Source organism: Callorhinus ursinus, unplaced genomic scaffold (assembly GCF_003265705.2).
Source record: "Callorhinus ursinus isolate GAN/ISIS: 27379988/994484 unplaced genomic scaffold, GSC_fseal_2.0 scaffold30, whole genome shotgun sequence".
In the NCBI taxonomy this organism is placed as follows: Eukaryota; Metazoa; Chordata; class Mammalia; order Carnivora; family Otariidae; genus Callorhinus; species Callorhinus ursinus.
In genome coordinates this window covers 15,377,437-15,401,177 of record NW_027397092.1, presented here as the reverse complement: position 1 = coordinate 15,401,177, position 23,741 = coordinate 15,377,437, and the positions used below count along the sequence as shown (strand labels likewise).

Genomic DNA, 23,741 nt, shown 5'->3' with positions numbered 1-23,741 from the left:
TAAATATGCACTAATGGCTTTATTAAGAAGACAGTAATGGTATTACACAGAGGAGGATATAAACACAGCCCTTAACTTCACAAAGTTTTGGGGAGCCTGGGTGGCTCAGTTGTTAAGCGTCTGCCTTCGGCTCAGGTCGTGATCCCAGGGTCCGGGGATCAAGCCCCGCATCAGGCTCCCTGCTCCACGGGAAGCCTGCTTCTCTCTCTCCCACTACCCCCACTCATGTCCCCTCTCTCGCTGCGTCTCTGTCAAATAAATAAATAAAATCTAAAAACAAACAAACAAACAAAAAAAAACTTCACAAAGTTTACAATGTGCCTCAAAAGCAACATATACAAAGGAGCATTACTGGACAGCACAGAACATAATCAAGGAGAAATAAATGAATGAGACACTAAAGACAGTGGGTAATCAGAATGAGGAGAAATCAAATGAGAGGATTTCTACAGCCAGTAACAGAAAACCTAAGGGAAAACTGCTTAACATTAAGGAAATTTGTTATCTCACATCACAAGGAATCCACAGTTAGGGTGATTCTATGTACATTACATGGAGCCCCAGTTCTACTTCTCTGCCGTTCTCTTGCGTCTGCCTTCCTTTACATAGGGGCATCACTTTCAGGCTAGTAGCAAAATGGCCACAGCAGTTCCAGATATCACATCCAGATAAAACCAACTCTAGGAGGTAGAGGGATCAACTTTTTCCTTCTTTCACAAAACCAAGAAAACCTTTCCCAGAATCCTCTTACAGACTTCCCTTCTATTACTCAGTGGCCAAAACTGGATCTATTCATAAAATGATTCCCAAGGCAAGGACACCTACCATTAATCAAGATTAGAGTGGATGCTGGGCGCCTGGGTGGCTCAGTTGGTTAAGCGACTGCCTTCAGCTCAGGTCATGATCCTGGAGTCCCTGGATCGAGTCCCGCATTGGGCTCCCTGCTCAGTAGGGTGTCTGCTTCTCCCTTGACCCTCCCCCCCTCATGTGCTCTCTCTCTCTCTCTCAAATAAATAAATAAAGTCTTTAAAAAAAAAAAAAGATTAGAGTGGATGCTGTTAATTATCATGACCATCATTTTAATGTTAGCTGAATATTTCAAGAAGACAGGCCTTGGAAGATGGTATAATTAGGTAAAGAAATAAAAGAGAAAAATACAATGACAAAGGAAAGGATGTGCCTAACTGAATAAAAAAAGTCAAACTGCAACCATACACTAAACACACTGTTAGGGACAAGGAACTTTCCTAAGCTGCACTGCTGTCATTCTCTGTAATACAAAAATTAATTTACTATTCAACAGAGAGTAAATGCTAAGAATGGAGGAGGAGGAGTTCTCTTTTTATGAAAAGGATTTAGTTAATTATCAGTGGGGACAGTCAGACTCACCACTCCTTGTCAATGGAGTCACCCATTTAGCTATCTCTGGGTTGAGAACATTCCATATTATGCATACAGATGACTACAGACTCACTGTCAATAAAAGTTGTTCCTTGAAGGTTTCCTCTCATTTGGGTTCCAGGTGTCAGTCAAACATCCACAGACTTGCAACTGGCCCTATGTGCAAATGAAAGCATGCAATTAGGAAGCAAAAAGCTACAGGGAACAATTCCCTCCTCCCCCATCTATATTAACTGATCCATAAGAAAACTGAACTTAAATACCAGATTCAATAAACTCCATGTTCAAACTAAGCAACTTGCATTGCAAAGGCTGTAGTGTGCTTATTACATGGTTACCACCCTTTCACATCATATAAATTTATTGTTGTGTCCACAGAATACCAGATACAACTCTTAGCAGAAGTTGCCCACTGGGTAGAATCCAACACACATTTATGTGTGGTGGACACAAATAAGGTTGACCTACACTGCATGTTAAAGGACAGCTGCCTACATATATAAATCAGAAGAAGACTCAACATGGAAATCAAGATTTCTGACCTCTCTTGGGGAAAAAAAAAATTAGAAGATCTAGCGATAATGGGCCCACATTCCCACATGGTAACAATCTGTTGGAGCTGATTAGCAGCTAATCCTTTGGATGGGTCACAGGCTTTGCAGTTGCCTGCAGATGTCATCACTCTCTCATAACACAACTCAGTTATCTGTCTGGATCCTGCTGGCATCTGACTTTGCAAACTCTGCTATATTTTTATAATAGCTCACAGGGAACATTAATTACTATCAAAGCCAAGCATGTTTTTCTGCCTTGACAATACAATATAGTATGGGGCTAATGACTACCTTGATTTTGGAGTCAGCAGGCCCTCGGTTTGAGTTCTAATTCTGCAATAACTAGCTGTGTGACCTCAGACCTATTTTTGACCTAAGATATATTTCTTCATTTATAAGCCTCCAAATAAACATATAAGCACTTGACACAGTCAACAAACAACAGGCCTAAAATCTACCATGTCCAAGCTGAAATGAAAATCCCAAATTCATTGCTTCCTCAGTCTTCTCCAACTCTGTAAGTTGCAATGTGATTCATGTGCATAAGCCTCAAACCTCAAAGTCCTTATCATATACTTTCCTTCATTCTCCCAAAACCAATACCAAGGTAATTGATTCTCTAAAATATGTAATTTGAATGAAATCTCAGAATCCCATAAGAATAAACAATGCCTCCATCAGAATCAATTACTTTCCTGAAATTACCTACAAATTCAACCATTTAAGTAATAGTAGTTTGAAGTTTCAAGGTTCCATATTATGAGGAATATTAATATTTCATTAAAAAAATGAAGACAGGGTGCCTGAATGGCTCAGTAGGTAGAGCATGCGACTCTTGATCTCGGGGTTGTAGGTTCAAGCCCCACACTGGGTGTAGAGATTACTTTAAAGAAAATGGGGTGCCTGGGTGGCTCAATTAAGTGTCTGACTTGATTTTGGCTCAGGTCATGATCTCAGAGCCATGAAATCAAGCCCCGCGTGGGGCTTTGTGCTCAGCAGGGAGTCTGCTTCAGGTTCTTTCCTTCTGCCCTTCCACTGGCTTGCTCTCTCAAATAAATAATCTTGTTTTTTAAAAAATGAAGACAAAATGCTGGGGATAATACCAATCACTCCTTGAAAGATACTGACCCATTACATTTTGTAAGCTTAGATGTTTCTTCCAATCTAAACTAACAATGAACTAAGATGCTATGCTTCATCTGAAAACAAAATTGAGATGGCTAGAATTAAAAAATCAACTGTTTCTATAGAACTGTTCAAGGAACAATCAAAAAATCCACTTTTGGAAATATTACCAATGGAAAATATGAATTACAAATTATCAAATGATGTGTAACAATGACAAATACATGGAGAGATACACTACTATGTTCAAAATTCAATGATCTTAACATGTAAATTCTCTCCAATTTGAGCAAAAGATTCCACGCATTTCTAATCAAAATCCCAGCAGCTTTTGTAAAAATTGAGAAGCTGATTCCAAAATTCACATGGAAATGCAAATGAGCTAGAACGGCCAAAACAACTTCAAAAATAATTAATATTGGAAGTCTTATACTACCTGACTTCAAGATTTGTTATAAAACTGCAAATATCAAGACAGTGTGGTACTGAAAAGAGACAGATCAATAAAACAAAATTGAGAGTCCAGAAATAAACCTTGCTACAAAAGCAGTTCAGTGGGGAAAGGGAGAGCCTTTTCAACAAATGGAGCTGGAATGACTGGATGTCCATACCTGGTGCCACATATAAAAATTAACTCAAAATCAATCACAGCCCTAAAGGTAAAACCTAAAACTATAAAATTCCACAAAGAAAACATAGTAGAAATTTTTTGCGGTCTTAGACAAAAATTTCTTAGATAAAACACAAAAGTATGACATGTAAAAGACAAAAGTGACAAACAGGACTTCATCCAAATTACTAATTTCTGCTATCTGCAAGACACTTAACAAAACGAAAGACAACTCACATGCTGAAAAAAAAAATAGATGCAAATCTCATGATCTGAAAATGGACTTATATTCAGAAAGAATACAAGAAAGGATGCTCAAAACTCATTAAGAAAACCCAATTTTATTTTATTTTATTTTTTAAGATTTTATTTATTTGAGAGAGAGAATGAGAAACAGAGAGCATGAGAGGGAAGAGGGTCAGAGGAAGAAGCAGATCTCCCGCTGAGCAGGGAGCCCGATGCGGGACTAGATCCCGGACTCCAGGATCATGACCTGAGCCGAAGGCAGTCGCTTAACCAACTGAGCCACCCAGGCGCCCCTATTTTATTTTTAAAGATTTTATTTATGTGAGAGAGAGCATGAGAGAGAGCATGGGGGGGGAGGGTCAGAGGGAGAAGCAGACTCCCTGGTGAGCAGGGAGCCCGATGTGGGACTCGATCCCAGGACTCCAGGATCATGACCTGAGCCGAAGGCAGTCGCCCAACCAACTGAGCCACCCAGGCGCCCAAGAAAACCCAATTTTAAAAAAGAACAAATGGGGGTGCCTGGGTGGCTCAGTCGTTAAGTGTCTGCCTTCGGCTCAGGTCATGATCCCGGGATACCAGGATCGAGCCCCACATCGGGCTCCATACTCTGCGGGAAGCCTGCTTCTCCCTCTCCCACTGCCCCTGCTTGTGTTCCCTCTCTCGCTGTGTCTCTGTCAAATAAATAAATAAAATCTTTAAAAAAATTTTTAAAATTAAAAAATAAAAAGGAACAAATGATCTTAACATACTCACCAATGATGTACACATAGCTAAGGACGTGAAAATACACCTTAACATTATCATTCGTTATGAAAATACAAACATTGGCAAGGATATGGAGCAAGTGGAACGATCATATGCTGTTGATGAGAATGTGAAATGGTAAAACCACTTTAGAATACAGTTTGTCAGTTTCTTAAAAAATTAAACACACACTTAACATACAAGCCAGCTATTCCTAGGTCTTGCCTAACAGAAATGAAAGTCTATGTTCACAAAAGACTGTTTTTAGCACCTTTATTTTTAATACCCAAAAGTGGAAACAACCCAATTATCCATCAAGAGGTGGATCGATAAACTAAGTATGGTAAAGCCATTCAATTTTACTACTTTCAAGAAAAATAATGAACTATCATACACTATTTAACATGGATGTATCTCAAAATAATTATGCTAAGAAGCCACACCAAGAGTATATTCTGTAGAATCCATATACACCAAACTCCAGAATCTCTAGGTACAGAAAGCAATTCAGTTGATTGCCTGGGAATAGAGGATGGTGGACAAAAAGACCTACAAATGGCTGGGAAAAAAAAAACCTTTTGGAGGTGCCAGATATTTTCATTATCTTGACTGTAGAGGTAATTTCACAGGTATAAAAACTTCAAAATTTATTAAACTGAACACTTAAATATGTGCAGTGAATTTTAAATCAAATTCTTTGCATATTAATAACATAACAAAACTGATTAATATGAAAGGCAAGACCCTTTCAATGCATTAACTATGAAAATCATAGCCACTATCTTTTTTTCTGAAAAATAATTCCATTGAAAAGTATATTATCTCAATGTTAAAGATCAAAACCATAATTACCAATCACAAAGAAAGCATATGCCAAAAATTGCACTCTAGCTAACCCCATATAATTCGGCATGGGCAAAAAGAAAATTTAGTGGATTTCATTATTACTCATTCAACTGCAGTCCACAAAGTACCCCAGGCTTTCATTACATTTGGTAGGAATTAGATTAAAAAAGTTTTTTTTCCACTGTCAACCAAAAACATTTTAATATAGTAATTTTATTAGCATTCATCCCAGTATCACTACTATACTATATTTCACATTCTGCTTAGAATTAATGAAGAAATCATCAAATCAGATCCATTTTAATTGTTAACTGCTGGCAGGGCTTGGTGCTTTTTACATATTAAATGGCACCTCTATCCCCATCTGCCTATTATTTATACCAATAACGAGAAAATTACATTATTTCTTCAGCTGAATTTAATTATTAGATTTTATTTTAGATAATATCAAAAGTGTGTAAGCCCATCTCTATCCAGAGATATCTATTCTCCAAGTTAACAGTTTCAGTTCCATCACACTGCTATGAAAAAGGGCTTCATCTTTAGAGAAGTGAGTTAGTAGTGCTACCTTAGAATACTTTTAGGGCAGTCACAGAGAAAAATCATGCTAGTTCTGCATCAGCACAAATGGCACAACTAGAATGAATGAGCAGAGGCTCTATTTCCCACATATTAGAACATCTTTCTGAGTCACTGCTGCCTCAAAGGGAACGTCCTGCCTTGGGACACCTATCATCAGCAGTCAGGGTATTACGGCAGCGATCTGAAAATACCAGATAGCTGATCTAGACCAGCTTTATGATTCCTTGCAACCCTCAGATGCTCTTATGAATTTAAAAATAAAAATCTATTTTTAAGTGCCCAAATCCACTGCAATTCAAAAGTCTTAGGTTTAAGCCGGTCAAACTATAAGAAGCTAAAGCCATAAGTCTTACAGTAACATTTCTGTTTAGTTTCCACTTTTCCTCAATGAATAATGGCTTAAATTACCAGGCCTTGACCCTATTAAATTACTCTGATACTGAAAGAAAAATATGTACTAAGTATGTGTTCCATCTCCTTGCTCATTTAAGTCAAATGCTAATTCTTTCCTTCTTCCCAAAGAAATACAGATCTGGCAAGAACAATAAAGATCTATGAGAAATCTAGTTCAATTTCTTCATTTTACACACTGAAAACGGTAAAGAAATTTGCCCCCAAATTCTTAACTAATCAGTATACTATAAAACCTATTAGCACTGTAATAAATCACTACCATTTATTTCCTCCTTAAGTACACTGTAAAGAAAGGCATATAACCATTCAGTTACACAGTTTAACTGAAAAGTTATCTGGGCAATAATATCCTAGCCATTGGTGATACTATTAGAGATCCAAGACATTTTGCCTCTTGCTACTGTTCGCTGGTGCTGTTAACGTTCCTGGACCCTGAAAGCGTAGGATGTGGCAGGGTTACAGAAATGGATAGAAATGACAGTATATACGTGAGTTGCCGTGAATGAGGCAAAACTTTTAAACAGGGAGAATGAATGTATTTCTAACTACCAGAGTTTCAAAAGTGGTGGAAAAGGCTGCATATGCCTTCACAAAAAAAACAGAAAAGTAGGGATTTAGTAATAAAGATGGACTACCAGAGAGAATGCAAAGTTGTATAACCACTTTGGAAACACTGTGGAAACTTTCTTATATAGGTATACATACACTTAACCAGGCACCAAAACAAATCCACTCCCAAGAGAAATGAAAACAGGTCCACAAAAGAATGTGGCCCAGAGGAGGCAGTAGAGGAGAGCAATTAAGAAAACAGGCTCTGGAGTCAAACTGTCAGAGTATAAATTCTGGCTCTGCCACTTACTAAATAATGTTGAGTTTAGACAAGTTACTCACCATGCCTCAACTTCCTAAACTATAAAAAGGAAATAATTCATAAGGCTTATCATGAGTTTAAATTTAATACATGTAAAATGCCTAGAACGTAGTCTGGCACAAAGTAAGCCTTCAGATAAATGGCTATCAGAAGGGGAATGGGATTTAATACATGATGTAATATGACAAGAGTAATTTTCTGAGCAAGTCAAAGGGCATTTTTAAATACAGATACACACCCACAGCCATGGCAGTAAAATGTAGTGTTTAAGAGTTTACGTGGACATGGAACACTACATCAAAAACTAATGATGTGATGTATGGTGATTAACATAACAATAAAAAATTTAATTAAAAAAAAGTTTACGTGGATTTTGTTTATATCACTTGACTGTTTCCAAGTCTGACTGCCATGGAGAACTGTAGGCCAACTTCCCTAAGAGTTGGTTTCATCAACTATAAATAAAAACAACAGCCACTTACCTCAGAGGATTAATTTAAGAATGTAATTAAGATGTATCAAGTGCGTAGTTAGTACAATACCTGGCACATGGTAGCTAAAAACTGATACTATTTTATTATACTATATTAAAATAAGCACATTATAACTACAGTGACCATTTGTTCTTACTTGCTAATGATAGCCCCAGTTTATGCAAGTTTTCACAATGTAATTACTGAGAAGTCAGTCCCCTTTCTATCTCAATATGTCCCAGTTTAGATAAAAAATTTTCTCAATATGTCCTAGTTTAGATGATAAATTATATTGTTGCCCTAATTTATAACTGAAATACTTTCAGGATTTTCCATCTATTTAGTTCTTTACCTTTTCAAATGTTCTCTTATGTTTTTTTTACAATTTTTTATTGTTATGTTAATCACCATACATTACATCACTAGTTTTTGATGTAGTGTTCCATGATTGTTTGTGCATAACACTCAGTGCTCCACGCAGAATGTGCCCTCTTTAATACCCATCACCAGGCTAACCCAACCCCTCACCCCCCTCCCTCTAGAACCCTCAGTTTGTTTTTCAGAGTCCATCATCTCTCATGGTTCCTCTCCCCCTCCAACTTACTCCCCTTCATTCTTCCCCTCCTGCTTTTTTTTTTCCTTAACATATATTGCATTATTTGTTTCAGAAGTACAGATCCGTGATTCATCAGTCTTGTACAATTCACAGCGCTCACCATAGCACATACCCTCCTCAATGTCTATCACCCAGCCACCCAGTCCCTCCCACCCCCCACCACTCCAGCAACCCTGTTTGTTTCCTGAGATGAAGAATTCCTCATATCAGTGAGGTCATATGATACATGTCTTTCTCTGATTGACTTATTTCACTCAGCATAACACCCTCCAGTTCCATCCACATCGTTGCAAATGGCAAGATCTCATTCCTTTTGATGGCTGCATAATATTCCATTGTGTATAGATACCACATCTTCTTGATCCATTCATCTGTCGATGGACATCTTGGCTCTTTCCACAGTTTGGCTATTGTGGACATTGCTGCTATAAACATTGGGGTGCACGTACCCCTTCGGATCCCTACATTTGTATCTTTGTGGTAAATACCCAGTAGCGCAATTGCTGGATCGTATGGTAGCTCTATTTTCAACTGTTTGAGGAACCTCCATACTGTTTTCCAGAGTGATTGCACCAGCTTGCATTCCCACCAACAGTGTAGGAGGGTTCCCCTTTCTCCACATCCCCGCCAACATCTGTCATTTCCTGACTTGTTAATTTTAGCCATTCTGATGGGTGTGAGGTGGTATCTCATGCTCATGGATTGGAAGAACAAACATTGTGAAGATGTCAGTGCTACCTAGAGCAATCTACACATTCAATGCAATCCCCATCAAAATACCATCCACCTTTTTCAAAGAAATGGAACAAATAATCCTAAAATTTGTATGGAACCAGAAGAGACCCCGAATAGCCAGAGGAATCTTGAAAAAGAAAAGCAAAGCTGGCGGCATCACAATTCCAGACTTCCAGCTCTATTACAAAGCTGTCATCATCAAGACACTATGGTACTGGCACAAAAACAGACACATAGATCAATGGAACAGAATCAAGAGCCCAGAAATGGACCCTCAACTCTAGGGTCAACTCATCTTTGACAAAGCAGGAAAGAATGTCCAATGGAAAAAAGACAGTCTCTTCAACAAATGGTGTTGGGAAAATTGGACAGCCACATGCAGAAGAATGAAACTGGACCATTTCCTTACACCACACACAAAAATAGACTCCAAATGGTTGAAAGACCTAAAGGTGAGACAAGAGTCCATCAAAATCCTAAAGGAGAACACAGGCAGCAACCTCTTCGACCTCAGCCGCAGCAACTTCTTCCTAGAAACATCACCAAAGGCAAGGGAAGCCAGGGCAAAAATGAACTACTGGGATTTCATCAAGATAAAAAGCTTTTGCACAGCAAAAGAAACAGTCCACAAAACCAAAAGACAACCGACAGAATGGGAGAAAATATTTGCAAATGACATATCAGATAAAGGGCTAGTATTCAAAATCTATAAAGAACTTATCAAACTCAACACCCAAAGAACAAATAATCCAATCAAGAAATGGACAGAAGACATGAACAGACATTTTTCCAAAGAAGACATCCAAATGGCCAACAGACACATGAAAAAGTGCTCAACATCGCTCGGCATCAGGGAAATCTCTTATGTCTTTTTAATGACATTACCACTTTGCTCTCCAACTCACCATCCCCATTTTACACACACACACACACACACACACACACACACACACACACACACACACACACAGAGTCTCTGGCCCTCACTCTCCTTATCTCTTTATCCAGGTGCTTGGTAACCTCAATGCACAAATCCAGGTCTGTTGCCCCATACTCCTAACAATGTCATGTTTCCCAAGCCTAATCTTTTCCTATCTGTCCCTTCAGTGTGAATTCCAGAAAAAAACCTACTGACCTAAAAATATCACCACCACCAATTAGTATTTTAGCTGGCTTTAGGGATATCTACATTTTAACAGGTAACTCCTTGAGAAACAATGCCTTACCCCAAAGTAGAGAACGTCTAATAACATGAATTTCAGACACTGAGAGCTAAGGGAGATATTTTAAGAACCATTTTCACTCCTCCAATCAAACAATTTTGGTGGGTTTCTACAAATAAATTGGAGCAGGCCTGATTTCTTTCTTTTTGCTGGTTCCCAAATAATCCCATCAAAAACATCAAAGGTGTTTAGCTCAAATATAATAAGGTCATAGTTCTTTAAGAGTTTTGGCCTGTGCCCTCCTCTTTCACTGTACAAATGCTCTAAATTATTTCAGATCATTCTCCTAAGTTCAGTTACCATATGTATACTGATGACAGCCAAACCTACTTTCCCAGTCAAGCTCTATCTAAAGCCCGAAGTTCTCCAACCTAGATGTCTTTCAGTTCAACCTCACATAACCAAATGCATATAGTACACCCCACCTGCATGTGCTGTCTCAGGCTTAACAACCTCACTTCTTCCCCAGCACCCCTCCATTCCAATCCCATGCAAATGATTTTTTATTTTTTTAAAGATTTTATTTATTTATTTGACAGAGAGAGACACAGCGAGAGAGGGAACACAAGCAGGGGGAGTGGGAGAGGGAGAAGCAGACTTCCCGTGGAGCAGGGAGCCCGATGCGGGGCTCGAACCCAGGATCCTGGGATCATGACCGGAGCCGAAGGCAGACGCTTAACAACTGAGCCACCCAGGCACTCTGATTTTTTTTTTAATGTTCTATTTATTTATTTGACAGAGAGAGAGCATGAGCATGCACAAGTGGTGGGGGGGGGGGGGGGACGGCAGGCAAAGGGAGAAGCAGGCTCATTGCTGAGCAGGAAGCCGGATATGGAGTTTGATCCTAGGACCCTGGGATCATGGCTTGAGCCCAAGGCAGTCATCTAACCAAATGAGCCACCCACGTGCCCCCCCATTCAAATGATTTTCATTAAATTCTCTCATCTACCCAGTTTCTTAAACCAAATCCTTGACTCCTACCTTTCCATCTCTCCCCACTACAGCCAAACAACAATGGAATTCTCTGAACTATTCCAGTCTGTTTCTTTCCAACCCAAAACCCACTGGTCAAGGTCTGGGCACCACCATTATATCTAAAAATTACCATTACAGCTGTTAACCGATCTCCTGGCACATCTCAACCCCTCCAATTCGTTGGCATTTGGGACAGAATGATCCTTCTAAAATGAATCGTTGGTGGGTTTTTTTTTTACTTAAAACTGCCACTAATGATTCACTATTATCCTCAGGAACAGTTCACTTAATACAATTTCTAAGGGCCTTTATGACATGGTCCCCAGTTTTCCCTTGAACATCATTTACTGCCTCTTCCACTCAATGCCCCATAACTGTGCCATCATCCAACTGTTTCCAATTTCGTTCTGTTCCATGAAACACCAGGTTCTCCCTCTTGTGACTACAGGGCATCACACTTGTCCACCTCTGCCTGGTGTACTCTTCAGAACTTGATATGGTCATCATTTCCTTCGGGAAGCTTTCCCCAACCCCCAAACCTGTATTAGGTGCTCTTCCAGTGTATCAGGTACTTTCCCTTCAGGGCACTTATAATTCAGAAGTTACCAATCCTGCTTGTACCTCCACATCATGAAAATGAACTTAGGCCTATAATTTCAGATTCACAAGTTCAGGAATATGGCAACTGTTTTGGGTACCATATCCTAAGAGACATTTTTATAAACCAGAACACAACCAGGAAAAGAAAAACAAAGCTGGAGGTATCACGATCCCAGATTTTAAGATATACTATTATGTTGTAGTAATCAAAATAGTATGGTACTTGACACCAACGCTGACACACAGATCAATGAAAGAGAATACAGAGCCCAGAAATAAACCCACACCTATATGGTCAATTAATCTATGACAAAGGAAGTAAGAATATACAATGGGGGAAAGATGGCCTCTTCAACAAACAGTGCTGGGAAAATGTGACAGCTATGTGTTAAAAAAGGAACCTGGACCACCTTCTTACACCATACCCAAAGTAAACTCAAAATGGATTCAAGATCTAAATGTGAGACAGGAATCCATAAAAATCGTAGAACACAAGCAGTAGTTTCTCTGACATCAGCCCTAACAACATTTTTCTAGATATGTTTCCTCAGGCAATGGAAACAAAAGCAAAAATAAACTACTGGGAATTCATCAAAATAAAAAGCTGCTGAAAAGTAAAGGAAACCATCAACAAAACAAAAAGGCAAACTACTGAATGGGAGAAGATATTTACACACTCTTAAAAAAAGAATGAGATTGTGCCATTTGCAACAACATGGATGGACCCAGAGGGTATTATGCTAAGTAAAATAAGTCAGACTGAGAAAGACAAATATCATATAATTTCACTCATGTAGAATATAAAGAAAACAAATGAATAAACAAACAACAGAATTAGACCTATAAATAGAGAAAAAACTGATGGTTTTTGTCAGAGGGGAGGCAAGGTAATGGGGGGGACAGGCAAAGTGGGTGAAGGGGAGTGGGTGATACAGGGATAAGTCATGGGATAAGTTACAGAAATAAAAGCACAGCATTTAGAATACAGCCAACTATACTGTAATAGTATCATATGGCGACAGTAGCTAGACTTGTGGAAGTACACAGTAACAGAGAAGGTGAATCACTTTGCCGTGCACGTCAAACTGTTAATATTGTATGTCAACTATACTCAAATTTAAAAAAAAATAAAAATTAGAAAAAGAATATATCCACTATACTCAAAATCTTAAAAAAATAAAAAATGAGAAAAAGAATATATCCAAAGAAGAGCTGAATGGTGAGGAGTCTGAAAAAGATGTCATGTAAGAGTTAAGGGAACTAGAGATTCATCCCAGCAAGAAAGAGAGGAGACAGGACAGCCTTCAAATATGTGTAGGCCAAAGCATACAGTTTGAGAAAGAGGAAGCATTATTGTGGGTTACCAAAGAGAATGGAACCAAAGCCATTACACAGAAGTTTCAGAAAGGCAATTTTTGTTTTAAAAAAAGGAAGAACCATATAAAGTATAACTGCCCTCCAAAAGATACTGGGTTGGCTTAAGTGGTGAATTCATACTCCCTTAAGGTTTCAAAAATAAGGAACACTAAAAAGATCCCTACATTTGATGGGTGATGGGTAATCAAGGAGGGCACCTGTGGGGATGAGCACTGGGTGTGATATGTAAAGTGATGAATCACTAAATTCTACTCTTGAAACCAGTATTACACCATATGTTAACTATCTAGAATTTTAATAAAAACTTGAAACAAAAAAATTAAAAGATTTCTGCATTTGAGATAACCCCAGACTAAGCAATTACTGACAGACCAAATCAATTCTAACATTCTATGATACCTGAATTTATAAAATATTTTAAATATGACTAGGTGGCAGCTGAATTAAAGCACATTACCCTAGCCTACCCTATTAAGAACATAATATAATGTCTTAAGATATAAGATTTAACTGCCTGTTTCACAAAGAAGTCAGAGGAATCACTCATAAAAAAAAGCTGAATACATGTTTTTCCTCTATTAATGAACATTTCAGAGGGGAAAAAAGCACTTTAAGACTGCAAATAGAGTTTCCTTTTTTTTTTTTTTTGACCCTGGGGGGGGGGGGGGGGGGGAACAGAAGGAAATCTAAATGACAATTGGTAGGTTTATTCAGATAGAACACTTATTTCTCAAAGGATAAAAAGGTATCAAAAAGGCGTATTTAAGAAATAACTTTTAAAAAGACTTTGTAGACCAACAAATACTTGGCTTCTTATTTATACATGAGGAAGAGAGAAAGGGGAGAAAGAATTTTTAAAGTTTTCCTAATGTTTTATAGAATTATAATGGTCATGGTACAAAAGAAACTAAGAAGGGGGGCTAAATACTCTGTCCTCTCTGCTGCCATATTTAATTTTACCTTTAGGTCAAACTGATCTGGAAAAAGCCATGTTTACATGAGTGAGAACAAAAGCGCAAGAAAATAGGCGGTATTTATCTTCACGGTATAACTTTATTAACAAGTACAAAGTATGAATTAGTCATTCAGTGTCATCTCTAACTCACTACTACTTACAATCCTCATACTTTTACAACACTAAGAGAAAAAAATACTGTATTTTCATTAAAACATAACGTTTAATAAATAGACTTCACTCTTAAGTTTGAGATGATTCAGAGATGGGATATTTTCTCCTTACAGAAAAAACTTTTCTATTAAGAGTCTTTAAAAATAAATTTGTGAAACATTATTTAGCTTTTCATACAACTTTACAAAATACTTTTGTATATATGGAAGGCTGTAACAGGAAAGAAACAAGCCTCTATTTGGGGTTGAATTGTGTCCATTTCCCTCTACTGGCCCCCAGAAAAGACATGTTGAAGATCTACCCCCCACTACCTCTGAATATGACCTTACATGGAAATAGGACTGTTGCAGATGTAATTAGTTAAAATGAAGTCATACTGTAGTAGGGTGGGCCCCTAATCCACTATAATTGGTGTCTTTATAAGAAGGCAGCCATGGGAAGACACAAACAGGGAGAATGCTATATGATGAGGAAGGCAGAGATTGTAAATTATGCAGCTGCAAGACAGTAATGCCAGAGATTGCCTGTAAACCATCAGAAACTAGGAAAAGGCAAGAAAGGATTTCTACAGGTTTCTGAGGGAGCATGGCCTTGATGATACCTTGGATTTTTGGATTTCTAGACTCCAGAACGGTGAGACAGCAAATTTCAGGTGATGGTACCTCATTGTGGCAGCCCTAGGAAACGAACACCTTCCATTTGATTAGAAGAGTGAAAAAACAGCACATGAATCTAAACGTTACCATCATGATTGCCACAATCCATCATCCAAGATGTCAACAACAAGGTCTCCAGCTCAATAGAATTGAGTCCATGTTTCTATTAACTATCAATTTTATTCACTATCTAGGCCTCTGGGTATTATAAATACATGTGTTTTCCATCATTTTTTTTTAAAGATTTTATTTATTTGACAGAGACAGACAGCGAGAGAAGGAACACAAGTAGAGGGAGAGGGAGAAGCAGACTCCCCGCTGAGCAGGGAGCCCGATGCGGAGCTCGATCTCAGGACCCCGGGATCATGACCTGAGCCGAAGGCAGACGCTTAACGACTGAGCCACCCAGGCGCCCCTCCATCACTTTCTAATTGGACAACAGTCCTTACATTCTTACTTTACATCTTATTTACTCACTTTGACTAAGTAGTATAAATACAAAATAAATGGGATATGAATTTTTTTCAAGGAACTCAAAGTTTTTTGGTTTGGGTGGTGTTTTTTTTTCCAATATTGTTTTATTTTAAATTCGGTACAGTTAACATACAGTGCTTTATTAGTTTTATGCGTACAATATAGTGATTCAACAATTCTATACTTAACTGACTGTTCACCCCTTTAAGTCCCCTGTACCTATTTCACCCATCCCCCTACCCACCTCCCCTCTGGTAACCATCAGTTTGTTCTCTTAAGAGTTTGTTTTTTGGGGGCGCCTGGGTGGCTCAGTTGGTTAAGCAACTGCCTTCGGCTCAGGTCATGATCCTGGAGTCCGGGGATCGAGTTCCGCATCGGGCTCCCTGCTCAGCGGGGAGTCTGCTTTACCCTCTCACTCTCCACCCATCTCATGCTCTCTCTCTTCCATTCTCTCTCTCTCAAATAAATAAATAAAATCTTTAAAAAAAAAAAAAAAGAGTTTGTTTTTTGGTTTGTCTCTTTTGTTTGTTTTTCTTAAATTCCACATGAATGAAATCACATGGTATTTGTCTTTCTCTGGCTGACTTATTTCACTTACTATAATATTCTAGCTCCATCCACATCGTTGCAAATGGCAAGACTTCTTTTTTATGGCTGAGTAATATCCTATTGGGTATATACACCACATCTTCTTTCTCCATTCATCTATTGATGGACTCTTGGGTGGAATTTGAACTATTACACCTCACTCTCTACCAATCACCTTGTTCTCCATGCAAAAGATAAGCACTATTAACATTTTCTTATGTATCTTTCCAATGATAATCCATGCATTTATAAAATTACATATATATACAAATTTTTGTAGTAGACATAATGGTAGCACACTCCATTTATCATTCCATACCTAATTTTTATTACTTCCTATATCTGAGATGATTCTTATAGGTATGACTTATATATTTTTAAGATTTTTTGAGAAAGAGAGAGCACATGTGCATGAGTGGGGGGGTGCGGGGGGTGGGGCAGAGGGAGAAGGCTGAGCAGGGAGCCAGATGTGGGGCTCAATCCCGGAACCCTGGGATCATGACCTGAGCTGAAGGCAAAAGCCTAACCAACTGAGTCACCGAGGTGCCCTGACTTATATTTATTTGCTATACAGTATTCCACTATATAGGTATATCATAATTTATTTAACTAATCCTCTGTAGATGGATATTTAGATTGCTGCCAATATTTATCTTTATCATAAATGATGCTCTAACAGTTGTCTTTTTATTGTCTTGCCACTGAGCCCTTCCTTTGCCATCCTATTTATAACTGCAATCTCCTGCTCCCTACCTTGACAGTCCCCACCTTGCTCCCGTGTTTCATTTTTCCTCGTAGCACCTGAAGTTACCTGGCTATATATTTCACTCATTCACTGCTTGTCGTCACCAACTAGAAAGTAAGCTCTATTAAAACAATGTTAGTTTCCAATGAACTCCTACTACCTAAGTCCCTGGCACACAGCTGGTGCTAAGTATTTATTGAATAATTCAATGTTTTTATTTAATCCCACAAAAGAAAAACATACATGATAATAAAAAGGGACAACATATCTTCCCTTTAAGGCAAAATAAGTAATAGTTACCAAACTGATCAATAATTTGTCCTCTTCGTCCCGTATTAATTAGCTATATTATGTCAAATGAGATGGCTACATTTTAATTTGATCCAGATTTGATATACTCATCTGTGAACCCAGGAAGGTCTCCATTTATTTCAGCCTATTTGCCGAAGGATAACGCTTCCTGATGTTTCTGAATATTACTTAAAGGATGAGTCTCTGCATCTTTTATGTAGTGACCCTCCCGCAGTAACAGTATCATTAACATGAGATTTCTTCTACCAGCTGTTCATTTTCAATCACCAGAAGAGTGACTCAGTGTGGTATTATTTCTGGTAAATGCATAGGGTGCTGAAATTTCAACTTATTTTGAGAAAGTCAATACATATTTAATTTGTCCCAACTGCCTTCCTAAGGACTTAAGATGTGGTAAACTGCATCATTCTCTTGCAGAGCACTCGGTATGCATTTCAATCAGGCCCTGGCACACTAGGGCCCCAAAGTAGCCACTGACAAAATTGCTCAGGGGAGGAGGGGATATAATTTATGAAAGAAAAAAAAAAAAGAAAGAAAGAAAGAACAGGAGTGCCTGGATGGCTCAGTTGGTTAAGCATCTGCCTTCAGCTCAGGTCATAATCCCAGGGTTCTGGGTTCGAGTCTCACATTAGGCTCCCTGCTTGGTGCAGAGCCTGCTTCTCCCTCTCCCTCTGCCCCTACCCCTGCTTGTGCTCTCCGTCAAATAAATAAAATCCTAAAAAAAAAAAAAAAAAAAAGTTCTCATTTTTATATTAAAATCTATATACTATAAAAATAACTATGTCCAACCATTCAAATACCCAATTAACAAGTATATATACTATTACTCAGTATAAAGATCCTCATCTTAAAACAGCTTAGTAATCAATACAGACTCCCTGATTTAAGGATTTTTTTACTTTACCATGGTAAGAAAACTATAGACATTCAGTAAAAACTGTTACTTCATAAATTCTGACTTGTGATATTTTCTTGGGCTAGTGACATGGAGTACAATACTTTCTTGGGATGTTGGGCAGCAGGGGTGAGCCACAGCTTCCAGTCAGCCATGCTATCTTGAAGGTAAATGACAGATACACTTACAACCATTCTGTTTTTCATTTTTGGCATTCAATAAATTCCATGAGATATTCAACACTTTATTATAAAGTAGGCTTTTCCTTAGAGCCTTTTGCCCAACTGTAGGCTAATGCAAGTGTTTGGAGAATAAGGTAAGGCAGGCTAAGTGATGATGTTTGGTAGGTTAGGTGTATTAAATGCCTTTTAGATTTTGGATATTCTCAACTTATGATATAACCCCATTTAAGTTGAGGAAGATCTGTACTTTATTCCAAGAGAACACAGAACCAATTTCCCTAACAATTTCAATTCAACCCACTCCTGTGTATGTACAACCTGTCTGTTCCCAAGAGCCAAATAACCCCTGAACTTAGCAAAGGAACATCAGGAAGGTTTATGGGTACTGGGTCATGTTTATTACACCACCACTTTGAAAGGTTTCTCCAAGCTTAAAAGCAAAAGGGAAAATATATGAAATTTGCAAAATAACTTAGATGTAAATGAGAATATTGACCTTTTACATGTATTTTTAAAATTGTATTTCTGAAACAGGTAAAATCCTGTATTTTAAAAAAAATTATGGCCATGAAACAGTAATTATGAGTTTTTTGTTGTTGTTGTTGTTGTTGTTTTTAAAATGGGGCAAGGGCAGAGGGAGAGAGAGAATCTTAAGCAGGCTCTATGACCAGCATGGAGCCCAATGCAGGGTTTAATCTTAAAATCCTCAGATCATGACTTGAGCCAAAAACAAGAGGAGAACACTCAACCTACAGAGCCACCCAGACTCCCCAGAGATTTACTTTTTTAATGAGAAAAAGTACAGTAGTCTTCCCCTTATCCCTGGTTTCAGTTACCCATCGTCAACCACAGTCACCCATCGTCAACCACAGTCACAAGCACATGAGCCTACTGAAATATGATCAGGTCACTAAAATTACTCTACATTGCCTATGTAGGTCACCTCACTTCAACTCATCACAGAGGCCTTTTTTCATCTCACATCATCACAAGAAGGATGAGTACAGCACAATAAGATATATCAAGATGGGGTGACTGGCTGGCTCACTCAGAAGATCATGTGACTCTCGATCGTGAGGTGGTGAGTTCAAGCCCCGCACTGGGTGTAGAGATTATTTTAAAAAATAAATAAAAGGAGGCACCTGGGTGGTTCAGTTGGTTAAAGCATCTAACTCTTGGTTTCGGCTCAGGTCATGATCTCAGCATCATGGGATCCAGCGCAGACTGGGGCTGCATGCTCAGTATGGAGTCTGCTTGTCTCTCTCCCTCTGCTCCTCCCCCTGCTCTACTTACTTCAATAAATAAAACTTTAAAATAAATAAAAGAACTTTTTAAAAAAAAGCTCTTTTGAGACAGAGCCCACATTCACGTAACTTTTATTACAGTAACTGTTATAATTTTTCTATCATTAGATACTGTTATCAATCTCTTACTGTGCCTAGATACATCAAACTCTATCTTAGGTATTTATCTATAAAAAATATATAGTAACAGATGGCTCACTACTATCCATGATTTCAGACATCCACTTGGGCCGTGGAAATACATACCCCATGGATAAGGGGGATTACTATATGCTGGATGGATTGTGAAGGTTTCCCCACAGCCAAGAGTTTTTATACTGATTCATGTTTCCTTCCAGTATTTCTAAGGTTTTCTCTTGTATACTCAACTCTGGAAAATCAAGATCTTATCGTGGCCTAAATTATAAGGTAGATAATCAGTTTTCTTTTTTTCTAATTTCTGTACTGGCAATCACATCCATGAGGTCCTGATTACTATGTTCAATGGTCTATAGAGTACTATGAAAACCACAATGGTTTCATAACAAAGGTCAGTTTTGCTGTCTGTCAAAACAAAGCTTTCAAGACAAAATTAAAAAGGAGGTAATTTAGTTAAAAGGATAAATACACAATGCCAACTAAAGCAGAAGATAAGCTATTCCCTTAACTCAAGGGTCTTCAACCCAGTGTAAGGTTTGATACTTTCCAGGTACTACAGAGGATAGGTCTGGACAGTTATAAAGAAATTTCATTTCCAGATCTCCAATTTCCTTCTATGCCCTTGTCTAAAACTGATGTGCCTTGGAGCGCCTGGCTGGCTCAGCTGGTTGAGCGTGCAACTCTTGGTCTAGGGGTCATGGGTGCAAGCCCCATGTTGGGCATAGAAATTACTTAAAAAATAATTTTAAAATGTTTTTTAAATAAATAAAATTGATGTGTCTAGGCATCATTCATTCTTTCTCCACCTTCCCTTTCACAGTAACTCTTCCATGTTGTAGAAGAAAGCCATACTTCTTAACTCATCTCAAGCCTTAATACGGTACTGATTTTCAAGAAGTCTCCAGTGCACCAAAGGCATAACTGGCAGAGACAAAGTCTCATTTAAGCAACGCAAAAAATATTCAAAGAAATTTACGGCAAGACTTCTTGCCTAATCAATCTGTGTTAGAATTTGGTAGTGAAAACTGTTGTCCAGTGGTTGTTCAGTGCAGGTGCTGCTATTTCTACTAGCATTGCAAACGTCAGGCCACTTATGATAAGAAAACATACATGATCTGGCTTGTTTGACAGTGAGGACTAACAAATTTTACAGCAGTTCTTTGCAATAAAGTGAGTAAGCAGAACAAACAGGGTCAAGGTGTTTGGCAACATATTCTTTAAAAACATAGACAACATACAATATTCTAGAAATTACATCTTTGGTAATTTCGTACACTTAAGGTTTTAATGTCAGTTTTAAAGTTTATGAAGTACAAAGTTTTTTTTTTTGTTGTTGTTGTTTTTTTTTTAATTTTTATTTATTTATTTCAGAGAGAGAGAGAATGAGAGATAGAAAGCACGAGAGGGAAGAGGGTCAGAGGGAGAAGCAGACTCCCCGCCAAGCAGGGAGCCCAATGCGGGACTCGATCCCGGGACTGCAGGATCATGACCTGAGCCGAAGGCAGTCGCCCAACCAACTGAGCCACCCAGGCACCCAGTACAAAGTTTTTCAAAAAAGTTTTAAAGGGTACATAGACAAGAAAGTTCAAAGACATTAACTTGCAGACATAGAACAACAGAGCTCTAGACCTAACAAGAACAGCAACAGAATACTATCAGCTCTTTAAAATTCATCAAATTAGAAAGTAGCTGGGAGGAAAAAATGGGGACCAAACCTTCAATTTCACCCAAAAATGCTTATACCAAAACCTAATTCCATGCTTCTTGCAAGCAGTCAACAGGCATCTCTAAAGCAGACTTAGGGGGCACTTGGGTGGCTGTCACTTGAGTGCCCAACTCTTGTTTTTGGCTCAGGTCATGATCTCAGGGTCGTGAGATCCAGCCCTGGGTCAGGCGCCATGCTCAGCACCAAGTCGGCTTGAGATTCTCCCTCTGCCTCCACCCCCCACCACCCTGCTCACCAACGTGCGCTCTCTAATTGAGTAAACAAAATCTTTAAAAAATAAATAAAGCAGAATCAGGTTTCCAGGTCAACTTAATACTTTCTCTTGCAAACAACAGATGCCAACTGAAGCTATATATATAGCAACATATTCTCAACTACTTAATATTAGAACCTAAGACATAGCATTTGATAGTTATTTAGCAAAAGGCTATTTAATGATATGCTCACCATACTCAGACTACCAAACACAAAATATGGGAGGTATAAATACTTTCTGATAGAAAAGCATACTGACTTGTAATACTCTCAAAATTTTCTGAGGAAATAAAAATTTCTTTAAAAAACTATCATAGCAATGGGTGACTCAGTTGTTAAGTGTTCGACTCTTAATTTCAGCTCCAGTCATCTATTTTTTTTATATATATATTTTATTTGAGAGAGAACGAGAGCACATGCATGTGCACACAAGCTGGGGGACGGGAAGAGGGAGAGGGAGAAGCAGACTCCCCACTGAGCGAGGAGTCCTATGCAGGGCTCGATCCCAGGACCCTGAGATCATGACCTAAACCGAAGTCAGACAACTGACTGAGCCACTCAGGCAACCCAATAAATAAATCCAAAAAAGAAATAAATAAAAGGGCCCAGTATCAAAAAATCATACATGTTTTCATTCTAAACTTTATAAGGGGAAAAGCTACTTTTACTAGCTTGCACATTCTTTTTAAAGATTACCACAGCTTTTCCTATGTTGACAAAATAATGAACTGAGGTAGCATAAACGATTTTAAAAAAAGACATTTAAATTACATATTAGGGGACACCTGGGTGGCTCAGTCAGTTAAGCATCAGCCTTCAGCTCAGGTCCGAGTCCTGGGATTGAGTCCCGCATTGGGCTCCCCGCTAGCCGGAAGCCTGCTTCTCCCTCTGCCTGCCCTTCCCCCTGCTTCTGCACGCATGCACTCTCTCTCTCAGGTGTGCTCTCTCTCAAATAAAATCCTTAAAAAAAAAAAAAAAAAATTACATTTAATTCAATCCTGTGAAAAACCAGCAATAAGGGGAAAAGAAGATTTTTTTAGATTTATTTATTTTAGAAAGAGGGAGACAGAGTGAGTGAGCAGGGGGAGGGACAGTGGGAGAGGCAGAGAGAGAGAGAGACTCTCAAGCAGACTCCCTACTGGGCTAGGAGCCTGACACAGGGCTCAAGCTTATGACCCTGAGATCATGACCTGAGGTGAAATCAAGAGTCGAACTATCCAGGCACCCAGAAAAACATAATATTTTACAGTTATATTCTTCAGAAATATTTCACCTATTCAACCCAGATAAACACAGTATAAAAGAACTTTCTACAAACACTAGTGTACTTCCAAATGGAAATATTACAGTAGACACGCTACTTTATGAAAGTAACAGAAGAGTAAGGGCTCACATTACAGGAAAAGAAAATTTCCTGAACAAATCAAGTCTAAGATGTATTTTTTCATCTTACCATCTTCAAAATACACTGCATGTAGACATAAAGCCTTATCACTGAAAAAATATGGAGGCTTCTGCTGAATGCTAGAGAGGTTACTCAAGTAGCACTTGGCATTCATTCTTTCCTACCACACCTTATATATGCATACCTGTATATCAGGTGCAGGAAAGCTAAAACAAAATAAAACCAGTAAACTACATTTCCCAGACTTCAAGTTATAGTTTGCATTCAGAATGTAAATCAGGTTCTACCAGTAAGAAGGCCTCTTTTGAGATTTGGAAAGCAGAAGTGAAGGAAAGAAAATTACGAAGCTATCCTTCCACTGCTGATTTAAGTGGTAAGCAATGACAAAACAAAATCAATATGATTGGAAGCAGTTACAACTTTAGTCACCAGATGCAAGCAAGAAGCAGTCACATGACATATTCAGCATTCCTATGATGGGTCCTCGGTTTTACCTTCCTGACCCTTCAGCTATGGCCTTATATATATATATGTGTGTGT

The 23,741-nt window shown here is 38.4% G+C and overlaps 1 protein-coding gene across 6 annotated transcripts in view; it reads right to left on the bottom strand.

Moving 5' to 3' along the window:
* CDC42SE2 (CDC42 small effector 2) overlaps nt 1-23,741 on the bottom strand; it is a 114,595-nt gene that overhangs the window by 74,886 nt on the left and 15,968 nt on the right. For 4 of the 6 annotated variants that reach the window (XM_025860766.2, XM_025860767.2, XM_073878628.1 and 1 more), the window contains exon 2: nt 1,475-1,557. The exons of 1 other annotated variant lie outside the window; for it this stretch is intronic. The gene's annotated coding sequence lies outside the window, so the exon portion shown is untranslated. Of the gene's footprint in view, nt 1-1,389; nt 1,558-23,741 lie in introns of all 6 variants that reach the window. One more of the 6 variants, XM_025860768.2, reaches the window with a different exon arrangement.